This window comes from Mus pahari, chromosome 20 (genome assembly GCF_900095145.1).
Source record: "Mus pahari chromosome 20, PAHARI_EIJ_v1.1, whole genome shotgun sequence".
In the NCBI taxonomy this organism is placed as follows: Eukaryota; Metazoa; Chordata; class Mammalia; order Rodentia; family Muridae; genus Mus; species Mus pahari.
The window spans coordinates 44,700,612-44,716,314 of record NC_034609.1 but is presented as its reverse complement, the minus strand read 5'-3'; positions in this window follow the sequence as shown (position 1 = coordinate 44,716,314).

The following is a 15,703-nucleotide window of genomic DNA, read 5'->3' as shown; positions in this document are numbered from 1 at the left end:
GTGTGTGTGTGTGTGTGTGTGTGTGTGAGCCAGTGCTAGGCAGGATACAAGTAAGCCCTGAAGAGAGGACAGACTGAAGAGATTCTGGAGTGGGGTGTGATCATTGAACGTGTGCTGTGTGGTGATCTCTACACCCAGGAAGGACGTGGGCTGTCAGCTGAACTCTGTAGGATGGGCTTCTGGTTGGTGGAGACGGAAGCCTACCTGCCAGGACCTCAGATGGAGCTTCCCCTCAAGGCCAACCTGAAAACTGGATGTGAAGAGGAGAGGAGGTGGCACCCTAGTCTGGACCTTTGAAAGCCACCAGGCTGGACACCTGTGGAGATAATCCGGGTGAGGCAAGGAGACACAGAGGGGCGGACTCAGGCCCAGCAGAGTGACCACTTCTGCTCTCAGCCTAGGTTTGGGTCTTCTGGCTTTCTACAGTCTGTCCTGGCTGGCTTCAACCCGACACAAGCTAGTCATCAGAGAGGAAGGAGCCTCAGCTGAGGAAATGCGTCCATGAGATCCAGCTGTGAGGCATTTTCTCAATTAGTGATCAATGGGGGAGGGCCCAGTTCACTGTGGGCGGTGCCATCCCTGGGCTGGTGGCCCTGGGTTCTATAAGACAGCAGAATGAACAGCCATGAGGAGCAAGCCCGTAGGCAGCACCTCTCCATGGGCTCTGCATTAGCTCCTGCCTCCAGGTTCCTGCCTGAGTTCCTGTCCTGGCTTATTTTCAGTGGTGAACAGAGATCTGGAAGTGTAAGGTGATTAACCCTTTCCTCTTCAACTTACTTTTTGGTCATGCTGTTTGGCTGCAGCCATAGCAACCATAAGTGAGATGCAGCCTCTGTGTGCCTGTGCCTGGCACTCAGCGCTCACTCCTTGCACTTGGCTTTGACCTTTGGCCTTAGCACCCCTTGTTGGAGATCAGGGAAGGGCTGTGGCTCTAGTCTGAGAGCATCATGGGTGGGTCAGGCAGTGGCAGACCCTTCCTAGGATGGAGGCTCTGTAGACAGAGGTGGCACCAAGCTCCACTTGGCATGGGCCAACCAAGAACCTTTCCCAAGGTTCCTGGCTAAATGATGACTATGGGTGATCTGGGGAGAAAGATGGACGCCACACTTGCTTTGGGAGCAAGCCCCGCTCAGTGTTTGTCTTAGGCTCTGTCCTTGGACATCTAACGGGGAGTATGGCGTGAGCTGTAGTCATTTAAAATTCTCCTCAGGACACATTAAGACAAGTAAAAAGGAACAATTGAAATAAAAGTTTAAAATACTTACTGTTTACATGAGTGTGTACCATGTGCCTATGCCATGCCTGTGGAGGAGAGAGATCCACTTACAGGAGATGGGTGGGTCTCCCTTTTCACTATTTAGGTCATGGGGATTGAACTCAGGTTGTCAGGCTTGGCAGCAAGCACCTTTGCCCACTGAGCTGTCCTTCCAACCTGGAATAAAGAAGATCAAGTTTAACCATTGTCTTAGCGTTGCTATTGCTATGATGAAGCACTGTAGAGGTTTGAATAGGAATGGCCCCCTCAAGCCCATTAGGAGACAGGGCCTTGTTGGAACGGGCGTGGTCCTGTCAGAGTGGGAGAGGCCTCGTTAGAGTAGGCGTGGTCTTGTTGGAGTGGGTGTGGTCTTGTTGGAGAGGGCGTGGTCTTGTAGGAGAAAGTGTGTCACTAGGGTGGGCTTTGAGGTCTCAGATGCTCAAGCCAGGTCCAGTGTGTCCAGTGTCTCACTCTTCTGCTTGCTGTCTGCCCATCTGGATGTAGAACTCTCAGCTGCTTCTCCAGCACTGTGCCTGCCTGCACACCACCATGCTTTCTTCCAGGATGACAATGGATTAAACCTCTGAACTGTAAGCCAGCCCTGATTAAATGTTTTCCTTTATAAGAGTTGTCATGGTTGTGGTCACAGTGTCTCCTCACAGCGATAAAAACCCTAACTAAAACACCATGACCAAAAGCAACTTGGAGAGGAAAGGGTTTATTTTGTTTACACTTCCAGATCATATCCCATCAATGAGGAACTCAAGCAGATCTGGAACCTGGAGGCAGGAGCTGATGCAGAGGCCCTGGAGGTGTGCTTCTTGCTGGCTTGCTCCTCATGGCTTGCTCAGCCTGCTTTCTTATGGAATCCAGGACCACCAGCCCAGGGATGGCCCCACCAACCACGGGCTGGGTCTTTCCCTATCAATCACTAATTAAGAAAATGCCCTACAGGCTTGCCTATAGCCTGATCTTATGGAGGCATTTAAACAATTTATTATTTATTTTATGTACATTGGTGTTTTGCGTGCGTGTGTGCCTGTGGAGGGTGTCAGATCCCCTGGAACTGGAATTACAGACCATTCTGAACTGCCACGTGGTGCTGGGAACTGAATCCAGGTCCTTTGGAAGAAGAGTCAGTGCCCTTAACTGCTGAGCCATCCCTCCAGCTCCTGGAGGTATTTTCTTAACTGAGGTCCCCTTCTCTCAAATGACTTTAGTTTGTGTCAAGTTGACATAAAACTGTCCAGAACAAGCTGGGCGTGGTGGTGCACACCTTTAATCCCAGCACTTGGAGGCAGAGGCAGGTGGATTTCTGAGTTCGAGGCCAGCCTGGTCTACAAGGTGAGTTCCAGGACAGCCAGGGCTATACAGAGAGACCCTGTCTCAAAAAAAGCAAAAAACAAACAAACAAACAAACAAACAAAAAAACTGTCCAGAACAATAATATTCTCAATTCGTGTAAAAATGTTCAATGTATGTCCTTGGACTCAGTGTGTGATGTCTTCCTTGGGGGACATCATGAAGCCGCCCTGTAGGTGGGCTGTGTGAGCTATGGTTTCCTGTGCTAAAAACTCTAGGCTCAAACTGTGGGTCGCTATTCCAAACACTGCCCCTGAGCTTGCAGTCAGGGGTGCCAGTGGGCATGTGCAAAGTGCCTGTGGTACAAACAAACGTTGCTAGGCTGGCTCTCTTAGTCCCTGGTCGTGTCACACAGGGACTCTGAGCACAGCATTTAAATCTTGACTCCACACTTTACTGTGTGCTCTAGCTGTGCCTCAGTTTCCCCACCTGTGGCTTCTGTGATAATGAGATTAGTAGGTGGCCATTAGGCATTGGTTCAGCACCTGACAAGCAACTGTTAAATAGAAATGAAGTTGGGCATGTACGGTGGTTTGAATATGCTTGCCCCAGGGGGTGGCACTTTTAGGAGGTGTGGCCTTGTTGGAGTGGGCGTGGCCTTGTTGGAATAGGTGTGGCCTTGTTGAGGTAGGTGTGTCACTGTGGGCATGGGCTTTAAGACCCTCATCCTAGCTGCCTGGAAGCCAGTCTTCTCCTAGTGGCCTTCAGATGAAGATGCAGAACTCTCAGCTCCTCCTGCACCATGGCTCCTTGGATGCTGCCATGCTTCCACCTTGATGACACTAGACTGAACCTCTGAACCTGTAAGCCAGGCCAAATTAAATTTCCTTATAAGACTTGCCTTGGTCATGGTGTCTGTTCACAGCAGTAAAACCTTACTAAGACAGCGCGGTGGTGGTCCACCTCTGGTTCAGATCTTCATCCTGGTCTCAGCACTGAGCTGTGTCCCATGACCCTAGAGACAGTGAAGCAGGACCCTAGAGGGAGCCCACGAAGTGATCCTGAGGATGGGTGCTCTCTGGTGTGCTTCTGCACTTGGGATGCACCAGTCCCAGTGTGCTATAGGCCTATGGTGGGGGCTCTCCTTGCTGGCTCCAATGCCCCCTTGTCCCGTCGTCATGGTGACAGACTCACTCCATCACTGCGTTTATCTAGCGCCTTACTTGCAGCACGGAGATGGCGGTAGCCTTCATTCTGAGGCAGCTTCAGTGAGAGGTGTGTGTGCCTGGGGGAGTTTCCAGCTTCCAACTGTCAGGCGCCAAGTCTGGTTATGGAATGTGAAATGTTTCATGTCACTTGCAAGAAAGGAAAAAACAAACACCTATTTTTCACCAGGAGTTGGAGAGGGGCGGCCAGACCTGGGCTGCTGGGGAATGTTTACTGACGGTAGAAAGCAAATAAGAGGAAATTTCTAATCCTTCCTTTAAACGAAGGATCCAGCCTTTCACTTTCAGAGCAATGACCCCTTACTTTCTGATTTGTTTAGCAGCCTGCCAGCTGACCTACCATGCAACTACCATTCCACCCATCCCCCTACCCATTCCTACCTCTTCCCACTCATCTACCCAGACTCCTACCTTCCCACCAACTGATATACACCCCTACTTATCCACATACCAACCCATCCATTTGCCCACATATCCATACTCTCACCCACCCACCAACACATGTTCTCATCCACTTGTCCATGCACTCACGATCCATCCATCCATCCATCCATCCATCCACCCACCCATCCATTAATCTGTCCATCCATTCACCCATCCATCCATCTGTCCATCCATCTACCCATCCACCCACTGACTGACATTCTTTTCTACCAGCTTATCCATCCACCTACACATTTATCCACCTACACCCAACTCACTCATCCACCTGCTCTGTCATCTACCTACAATCCCACCTTGTCCTAGTTAGGTGGCCATTCCATGGTACAGTTATCTCTAAAATGCTGGGGTCTTCTGTTGCAACTGGACTGTATTTTTACTGGTAGACTTTTTTGGGCTCTCTTCATGATGCCAAGTCTCAACTTCTTTGCATGACCGCTTCAGTCCCGGGCCTTCAAATGCCACTGAGGCTGCACCTTTACCAATGGCCTCTCCTTACCTCTTACAGTGCCAGGCCTCAGCTGTTCTCCATGACCCCTTCATGACTTTAAAACCAGTACCACCTGGGTGATTCTTACATACCAAGTTTGTCTGCTGATGAATGTGAGGTACAACCTTGGCCAACAGGGAACACAGCTTTTGTGTGACACTTCCAGAAGATTCACTTTTTAATCACCACTAATTTCTCAGCTCCAGCTGACCAGCATCAATTGTCCCAGTAACACCAAAGTTTCACTTCAAAGGTGTTGATATCTTGTTAATCACAGCTGACTTTTCAACCCTAGCTGATGAGAACTACAGAATTTTAATTCAAAATGACAATTATGTAGCAGTCCTGATAGTCTTTAAATGACTTCCAAACTTCCCTCTGGAACTTTACAAGCCAGGGCTCCATTATTTGTATTTCTCTCAATATTCTCACAGAACAGCTCACCAAGCTTTGAACACTCAATGGCTTTTTCATACCCTAAGTTCCAAAGTCTTTACCCACCCATCCCCAAAACAACATGGTCAGGTCTGTCACAGTAAAACCCCACTCCTGGTACCAAATTTTGTCAAGTTAGGGTTACTATTCCTGTGATAAAACACCATGACCAAAAGCAATTTGTGGTGGAAAGGATTTATTTGGTTTACACTTTCATGTCACTGTTTATCACTGGAGGAAGTCAGGACATGAACTCAAAAAGGACAGAAAACAAGGAGCCAGGAGCTGATACAGAAGCCTCCATGCAGAGGAAGAAATATTCACCATCAACTCCTAAATACATATCCATTGTTACTGGTCCATCCATCCATCCATCCATCCATCCACCAATTCTATCATCTATCTATTACCCATCAATCCATCATCCATTCATTCTTTCTACCTATTCTACTTATTCATCCATCTACCTGTCCATCTATCTACCTATCCATTGATCATCCATTCAACAACCATCCTCCATCCATCACCCATCCTCCATTCATCATCCATCCTCCATCCATCCATCCATCCATCCATCCATCCATTGTCCATCTATCTATCTTCCATCCATCTATCCATCTTCCATCCATCCATCCATTGTCCATCCATCCATTGTCCATTTATCCATCCATCATCCATCCATCCATCCAGCCTCTTTACTGGGGAAAGTGCTATTATAAAGGCAACATGGAAATTCATTACCCACTTGGTGAGGCAGCACACCCTTGAAATCCCAGCATCCTTCAGGTAGGAGGATCACCGGTCTGAGGCTTTAGTCAGGGTTGTTCTTAGTCTACAATGGTACCTAGTGTCTCAGGGCTTTTAAAGGAGATACTGAAGAAACTGTCCTCTGTGGAAGGCGAGCCTCAGATGCTGGATCTCACCTTCCTCCTGGGGACTCACCTTTCACATGTCTTTGCCTTCCTGTGTATGGGGCAGTGGGAGAGAAACTGGGCAGCTTCAGATCCACAAAGTGCAGCCAGGCCAGGGACTGGTCCACATCTATGTGGGTTGAGAAGGTGTTGAGCAGATTAGTGGGCTGTGGTGGAGGGATGGAATAAGGACCATCCCCCATGGTGGCTTCTGACCTCCCCCTGGTACACTCCATGCCATTGGCTTCCCATTGCCTCCTTGGCCACAGACGCTCCTCTGAGCTAGGACACATAATCTCAAGCAAAGCAGGAAAATGGATAATTCCATCAGCTGATATGTATTTAAATATTCCACGGGCACTTCGGGGGTGCTCCTTGCTGTCAGAGTGATGTCAGGGGTGACTAGAGATTGTTTCCTGGCAACCTCGCCAGCTGAGCTACTCAGGGTCTTGCCAAGGTTAGATACAGAGGTGCAAACACCCATTCAGGCTAAATGTGCAGTGCAGATGTGGGACCATGAGACCACTCTGCAGAGCTGTATGTGGCCATTTATTCCCCTCCCTTTTTTTTAAATATAAAAAAAAGGTAAGTTTGGTTTTCCTGACTTCTTTTTGCCAGATAAACTCTACCTCAGTGGCTGGGAGAGGACTGTCCTGTAGCGGGAGACTGGCTGAATGTTGTTGCACAGATGAAGTCTTAAGAGTTGCCAAGCCAACTGTTGGGTTACCAACTTCCTGAGAGTCTCAGAAGAGAAATCTGCCCCCTGCATCTTTGGTCCCTGCATCTTTGGTCCCTGCATCTATGGTCTCTGCATCTTTGGCTCCTGCATCTTTGGTCCCTGCATCTTTGGCTCCTGCATCTTTGGTCCCTGCATCTATGGTCTCTGAATCTTTGATCCCTGCATCTTTGACCCCTCCCTGCATCTTTGATTCCTGCATCTTTGGGGTCTTATTCGAGGAATGAACTAATGAGCCTGGGAAGTCCCCTGTTCATTCTGGCACTTATTGGAAGTCAGGAGCAGGATAGACCTGCACAGTGACACTAGAAGTCAAGAGCAGGCTAGACCTGCACAGTGACCTCGTGTGTCCTCTCCAGAACCCTGCTTAGCAGACATGAAGCCTCTCAAGGCCCCTGATCAGGGCTCATCTCAAATCTACCAGTGTCAAAAACTACCCAATGCCAGTCCTGTGTTAGTGTTGATGGGTCGGTCGATCACAGTTTCCAACACCCCGTGGAGCCGTTTACCCCTCTTCCTGTCACACAAACATCTCAGTTCTTGGATATCACTACTCTGATTGCTCTGGGCTTGTCTGTTCTGAATGTTGTGTATCATTGATGATATGGCCTTCCTTGTATGTCTGCCTTCTTCCTTCAGGGTCACGGTTCATTCGCATGGCAGTGCGTGCCAGCACTGCCAGCCAAACGCTTTCACCCTCTCCTGTATATTCTGTCCTAGTATACAACTCTACTGAGTACTGTATACTCTACACCTAGTACAGAGCTAGAGCAAGGCTAGTACCTCTGGTCTCTGGGCCAGCCGGGGGTTTCTGTAACCTGGTCACATCAGGCTAGATGTTACTGTCCTGCACCCGATCTCCAGAAGGTGGCGCTGTCTCCTGCTTTATGGACATAGGTATGGGGCGCTGCTGGAAGTAATGGAGCTTTAGGCCAGTGGAAGGGAAAAATCATAATAAAAAATTAGAAATGGGTTCAGGTCTCTGCCCAGGGCTGTGCACTAAGTTCTGAGGCCTGTTTGTTTTAGAAGAGACTTTTGCTCAGCTCATGGCTCAGCTCTTGGTTGGGTACCTGCGGGAAGGCTCAGACTGGACACTCATCAACGCCCCCAGCTTGAGTTCCTCACCTGGGCTTCCTGTCCCTCAGAGGTACTGAAACACATCTCCAAGCACACTGCAGGCATGCGGCCTGGTACCCGAGCTTCAGACACACCCCGGTTTCCTACCCCCACAGGCAGATAGATATAGGCATCTGGGCATCGCAGACACAGGTATACATGCTCCATGCCTGGAGGTTTCATGGGGGCTGCAGACAGGTGTGTGGATAGCATCTGCGGCTCTGACACACCCAGGGTACTCAGGCAGGACCCTCCTTGAGGACCTGAGGGGGGAGAGCATCATGATTGTTTTTGAGGGTTCCCGCCAGGCCATGGACAGAGAAGCCTGTTAGAAGATGTCACACAAGGGCAAATAGGATTCTTTCTGAGGGTCTGGAAAAGGTGCGGTAAGCTGAGGGACAGCCCAGGCAAAGGCAGAGAGGAGGAGAGACCCAGCCAGGGGCCAGAGGAGGGCCATTTGGAGGAAGAGAGGCTGTGGACACCTGCGCGAGGATACCCTCTGACTCCTGGCTGTGTTTTCAGAGTGACATCACACCAGGGTGGAGGGAACCTGTCCAGCAAGGACCGAGTGCGCAGCTCCAGACACACTCTTCCTGAAATGCCGCATCCGGGGCACCCCTGTGGTTTCCTGTTTAAGAGTTCAGGTCTGGGAGCAGCCAAGCTGTTCAGGGGACCCCTGGCTGCTTAGGCCTCCTTGGGGACTACTTCTGACTTGATATTTCCCTACCGCTGCCCAAGGCTAGGTCTGTGGAATCTCTAGGGCTGTATCTGGAGGGCTGGGTGGATCATTCTGGAAGCTTCTGGCTAAACTCTGTAAATCAGTACAGGGGGCTCTGGACCCCTGTAGCTTCTGTCTTCCCTTGGCTTCTCCTGGATGGTGAGCTGCAGTGGTGATTACTGTCCTGGGGAGGGGGGCTTTGGATCTAGCTCTGTACTTGCAGCCACACATCCACAAGTATACAGACCGGCACACACACATGTATGTGCACATGTATCCACACACATGCAGATACGTATGTCTGGGTCTTCAGACTGCTTTTTGGTTTTCTATTGGGAGGCTGATGTCAGCTGTAGCTAGGGTAGATTTACCAGGGACGGTACCAGACTGTAGGGGCAGCACGGGGAGGGGGAGGCAGGGGTGGGGGCAGGAATGTCTCCAGGTAAGGCACAGGCAAACTGTCCCTGAGCAGGACCCCAGCTTCTGTCAGGAGGAGGTGGAGCCTGGAACAGCTTGCAGGTTTAGTCAACACCCGGAAGTCGTTAAAGTGAAAGGGGCCCGGCAGCCCTTCCCTGCATGGCCCCCCGCTAGGCACCTCACAGTGTGGCTTTTGTTCAGGGGTCTAGAGTGTAAAATCAGAGCGGCAGGCCAGAACTGCTCACATAGAATGTTTCCTGGCTCGCCTCAGCTGTGGCCACTCAAGTGACAGTCTGTTATCCCAAATGTCCCCTCCCCCAGCTGCACCTTCAGGTTCACTGCAAGAGGCCCCCACCCCCAGCCGATCCCCCTCACTTCTTCAGAGGCTGTGAAAGGCTAGTGTGTGACACGCTCCTGTGTATCTGTGATCCGCAGGGCCTTCCTGCACACACACGTGAGGGAGCCTTGTTCAACATGATGCCTTCTTGGTTTCCGGTGTGGTGCAAATATCTTTTCTCTCATTCCTCGAATGCCCCCCCCACCCCACCCCTGCCCTATCCCTGTTACCACTGCAGGAGCTTCAGTCTCCATGTTTGTTCTGTCTTTGTTTGTGTGGTTGGACTGACTCCACCGCTGATGGCAGCTGCCATTGCCCTATTAGTGAAGGTTTTTATTTATTTATTTATTTATTTAACAATTTGACAGGATCTTGTCAAGCATCCCGGGTGGGTTGTATGAGTGCTAGGACTCCAGTCACCTAGTGAGTGGATTTTTAAAATTTTTTAACTTTTAAATTAGCACGTAGGATTATGGAGATGGCTCAGTTAAGTAAAGGCACGTGCTGACAAGTCTGACGACCTGAGCTCAATCCCTGGGACCCCAGCCACATGGTGGAAGGAGAGAGCCGACCCCCTGAAGTTGTCCTCTGACTGCCACACACGGGCCATGGCATGTGTGTGTTTCCGTCCTCAATAGGTACAGACAAAATACTGGACCTTATATGGCATTTTCAAACAAATGTCTTTTTGATCTTTCTTCTCAATTGGAGTAATTTTGTATATGTGTGGTATATGCATGTGTTTGCGTGTGTGTGGTGAATGCATGTGTTTGTGTGTGTGGCGAGCATGTATGTAGATGTGTATTGTGTATGGAGGCCACGGATTGATATCCATTGTCTTCTTCAGTTACTCTCCACCTTATATATTAAAAAATTTACTACCTTTATTTATATATATATGTGTGTGTGTGTGTGTGTGTGTGTGTATCACATGTGTAGAGGTCAAAGGACTTGGGAATTGGGTCTTTCCTACTGTGGAACCCTGGGATTGAAACTCAGGTCTCTAGGGTTTGTGGCAAGCCCCTCCCTTTAGCATGCTGGTCCCACCTTATTTTGTGAGACAGGGTTTCTCTCTGAACCTGGAGCTCTCTGATTTGGCGACTCAGGTCCTTCTGCTTGGTGGCAAGCGCTTTACCCACTGAACCACTGCCCTAGCCCCTAGAGTTATGCTGGTCAAAGAAAGATGAACACGAGGTACCTAAAACACAGAGCTTGAGGCGTTGGTTCATTGTTTGGAAACATTGTAACACTTGGAGAAGGCCATTGTGATCTTTGGAGACTGGCTTTGTGAGATGCGGGTTTTAAGCTGTCAGGGTGGTTCTTCTGATGAGAGTACTGACACATCAATCCATCACTTAAGGTCTGTGTCATGCATGAGGGCCTCCTAAGGAAGGATCGCTCTGTGGCTAAGACAGCAGGCGAGAGACTGCAAGCCAGAACATGCTGGAGACACTGGGTCTCTAAGAGAAGTCTTGCGCATCAACTCAAGCTGCTCTGAGGCCTCCATGGGCTCTGATAACCTGGCGAAGACTGTGATGGGCTGTGTGGTGATTGGTCAGTGTGCTGAGTCAGGGCCAGCTGTGATGCCATCACACGCCAACCAGGTTGTCACTGCTGTGGTCTGCTGGCTTTCTATAAGGCATAGAGCTCTCCTCTGGAGTAGTGGCTCTAATCTAGTCAGGTGACAGCCTCTAAGTAAGGGCCAGACTTCCCCAAGGTGGAGGATCCCTGGTCAGACACCCACACAGCGCCTGCAGTGTTCCCAGCCTATGCAGCTCCGGCTTGTGGGCCTCCCAAGTCACAGGCTAATTTCTGGCTCTCTCTGTCCTGGAGCTTTTGCTGACATCAGATGTGAGGACGGGGGTCCCCCGGGGCGTGAAGCACATGAGAGTGGCAGCCCCATGTGCCGAGCTTCTGCAGATGTGTACTCGGGGGCTGCGGGATGTGAATGCTAACATAGGACATATTGTCACACAGGAGTTCCCCTGCGGGAGGATCCGCACCCCAGCAGATACATGCCATAGCGCCTGACTCTGCAGCCACAGTAGTTCTGGGTAAGGGTGTCTCAGCAGGGGTGACTTCTCATGGACAAGTCCCGTTTGTATGCAGGGGCCCAAGGGTGGCTCAGGACACTTCACCGGGCTTCTCCCCAATCCCCTTTCATGGGCGCTAGAAGCAGTGGTTCAGGGGAGGAACAGGGGTCACACTAGTCTGGGGGAGCTGTGAGCTCTCCCCACTTTCCACTGTCACACGTAGGCATATGATTTGTTCCTAAGAGGACTGCTGTGGCTCTGGGGCCACATGGAACAGGGTTCTAGCTCTTGCTTTTGACTGGTCCCTTAGGCCTTGTGGGTCTTGTATGTGGGAATGTATGTGTGTGTGTGTGTATGTGTGTGTGTGTGTGTGTGTGTGTGTGTGTGTGTGAGAGAGAGAGAGAGAGAGNTGTGTGTGTGTGTGAGAGAGAGAGAGAGAGAGAGAGAGAGAGAGAGAGAGAGAGAGAGAGAGCTAGGACCAAGAAAACAGATCCAAAGGTACTGGGGTGTGGGGAGAGGTTCTTTCTAGGTCAACGGTTCATTGTCAACCTGTGCATCATGACCTATTTGGGGGTGTTGAGTGACCCTTTCCCAAGGGTCACATATCCGATATCCTGCAAATCATATATTTATATTACAATGTGTAACAGTAGCAAAATTTTAGTTATGAAGTAGCAATGGGATGATTTTATGGGTGTGTGGGGGGTGTCACCACTACACAAGGAAACCGTATTATTCAAGGGTTGCAGCATTAAGATGGTTCAGAACCACTGGCTTAGGGTGAAGGAGACATCCTAGAAATAGTTCCTGGTTGTTTGACTGCGAACAGACTACACATCACTGCTGGGTGCTTTAAAGATAGTTAATGGGCCGGGCGGTGGTGGCGCACGACTTTAATCCCAGTACTTGGGAGGCAGAGGCAGGCGGATTTCTGAGTTCCAAGTCAGTCTGGTCTACAGAGTGAGTTCCAGGATAGCGAGGGCTACACGGAGAAACCCTGTCTCAAAAAACCCAAAAAAAAAAAGTTAATGGAGTAGGAGAGCCGGCTTGGTGGATGAGGTGTGGTGGTTTGAATAGATAAAGGAGTGACACTCTTAGGAGGTGTGTCACCCCGGGGGCAGGCTTTGAGGTCTGATACTCGTTCGGGCTATGCCCAGTGTGACACAGTCTCCTGCTGCTGACGATTAAGGAGAACTCTCAGCTCAGTCCCCAACATCATGTTGGCCTGGATGCTGCCATGCTTCCTGCCATGATGATAATGGACTGAACCTCTGAAACTGTTAGCCAGCCCCAATTAAAGCCCTTTATAAGAGCCGCCATGGCCATGGTGTCTCCTCAAAGCAATAAAACCCTAACTAAGACAGAAGGGCTCCCTGCAGAAGCACAGGGCTTGAGCTTAGACCCCAGCTCCTGGAAACGGCCAGGTGTGATGGCACATTCTTATGACAGCAGTGCTGGCCAGGCAGAGACCGTATCCACAGGGCTCACAGGACTGCTCGTCTAGGCAAGATGTCAAGCTCTAGGTTGAGACCCTGTCTTAAAAAAAGAGAAAAAAAAAAGTAGAGAGGGTGGGCACACACAGGCAAGCGTCCCTGCACACGTGAGCCAGGCTAAAAACACTTAAGATGGCAAGTAACTTTTTTAAAAAAAGATTTATTTATTTACTTTATGTATATGAGTACACGCTGTAGCTGTACAGATGGTTGTGAACCTTCACCTGGTTGTTGGAAATTGAATTTAGGACCTCTGCTCGCTCCAGCCAACCCTGCTCACTCCGGTCTGCCCTGCTCTCTCAGTCCTGCTCGCTCTGACCCAAAGATTTATTTATTATTATATGTAAGTACACTATAGCTGACTTCAGACGCACCAGAAGCGGGTGTCTGATCTCATTATGGGTAGTTGTGAGACACTATGTGGTTGCTGGGATTTGAACTCAGGACCTTCGGAAGAGCAGTCTTACCTGCTGAGCCATCTCACCAGCCCCAGTAAATAACTTTTCAAAAAAATGATTTTAATTTTGTACTTTATGTCTCCCTCTCCTCCTCCTCCTTCAGGCTTGGAACTTGCTATGTGGATCTGGCTGGCTTGATCTCAATAGAGATCTACCTTTCTTAGGATTGAAAAGTATGCATCGGCCAGGTGTGGTGGCTCACACCTTCAATCCTAGCACTTGGGAGTCAGAGGCAGGCAGATTTCCGAGTTCCTCCTGCTCTACACATAGAGAGTTCCAGGACAACACAGAGAGACTATGTCTCAACCACCACCACTACCACCAGACCCTACCACCATACCATGCATGGGTCTTCTGTCTGCATGTATGTCTGGGCACCATGTGTGTATCTAGTTCCTATGGAGGCCAAAAGGGGGATATGGAATCCCCTGGAACCAGAGTTATAGTCAGTATGAGTTACCATGTGGGCGCTGGGAACCAAAACTAGGTCCTCTGTAAGAACAGCCAGTGCCATCTCTCTAGCCCCTGATAAATACACATTTTACCAGGACTTAAGGGAAATTTGCTTGGATTTACCAGAACTCTTGAGTAACAGGAGCAAGATCCAGGCCACAGGTCAATCAGCTGACTGGTGGGGTGAAAGCCGGGGTCAAACACCAGCCCAACAGGACTGTGCAAACCTGGCTTCTGCCTCGTCCCTCTGGCATCTCCTCCTCCGTTAGCAGCTTTGCCCAGCTACTGGAAAGAAGGCCGACAAACGGAGCTAAGATCGGCAAAGGATAATGTTGATTCCCTCAAGAATATGGCTGCTTCTGATGGGCCAAATGGTTCATCCCGGAGGAAGAGTCCTCAGAAGGTGGCTATGCGTGCCTAGGCTGGAGAGACCCGAACTTTCAGAGCCACAGACCCCTCATGTCACCACACATCATGCCATGTCCCCTCTGCCTTCCTCAGCCCAGCCCCTGCTTTCTGTGGGATTCCCCACCTGGCTCTCCTCAGGCTCATCTGGAGCCACCGTCCCCCACTGCAGAGCCTCTGGGTGCCTCTGAGAGCTGGGACCAGGTGGCAGAACCCACAGCCGAGGAGATCCAGCACCGGGTGCTTGGAGAAGGTGGGAGATAGGGATCAGGACACCTGGGAAGGGCCATGGGTGGCCCAGTTCCGGATGGGAATGCTGGGAAGATGAAGCTTGCGATGACAGCTGCTGGTTTTTCAACTGGAGTTCCTGCTGGGGCAGGATGGGATGCGTCTTCACAAACAGTTCGAGGGGACTTCCAGGCAGACCCCAGCGATTAGCAGATATCCACTGTGGCTCCCTGAGCTGTTGTCCCTGGAGGTGGAGTGTAAGTGTGTGGCCTGCAGAAGGGTCTGGGAGGTTGTAAGGGATGACCCAACCTTGGGGCTTGGAGTCTGGGAGACGGGGGCTAGACACCTGTTCAGTGCAGACCTTGCCCGATCTCTGAAGACAACTTCATTCACTGCTCAGGAGAGAGAGGCTGGAAGAGCGTGAAAACAAACAGACGGAAAGCCAACATCAAACATGACTGCTGTCCCGGGGGAGACTTTGTTCCCATCATCTTTCATTCTGGATTAGTTTGTTTTGAAGTCCTTGGCTGCGGCGTGTGCTTGTGTGAGTAAAAAGACAAAGAAGAGAATGTGTTCTTTACAGAACCCATTGTGAGCCCGAGGCATCCCTTTGTCTTGAGGGTATCCCTGGCTTGTGCCAAGGAGGGCCATGAAGAACTAGGCTGCCCCGTTCTTAACTCCCATCAGGCCCCGTGCTGTGCACTTGCACATTTGAGAGTCTCATTATTAATGATTACAGTGGGCTACTCCAGGGAGGAGCAAGGGCTCGGGTCCCTTAGTTCTGCTTTGAGTTCGACAGTCATTTCCGTTTTAATCCGTTTGATTGTATTGACAGTCTTATTCCGGCTGCTCTGTCAGTCCCCTGCTCCTGGAAGGTGCAAGGTCACATTGGGGGAACTTTGTCCTCTGCCCAAAGATAGAAGGGGGCCAGGCCATGGATATCATATGTTGTCAGTAAACTGTTGTGTGCCAGCTGAGCTCACTGAGAAACCACCCCTAACTCTAACTCAGAGGCAGAGACCGTCAGAATGGCCCAGGAATAAAAATACCATGCCCTCTGAAGACAGTTACTAGAAAGCAGACCACTTCCAAAGATCTCTACTGCCGCTTATCCCACAATATAAAAATGGCAGGTAAGAGAGCCAGGAAGTGATACCCCTGAGAGGGCTACACAGAGGACGGAATGATGTCACATGGGAACTGGAGGCTGGTGCATGCATGGCTTCCTTAGTGTTCAGGTTTCCTGGGG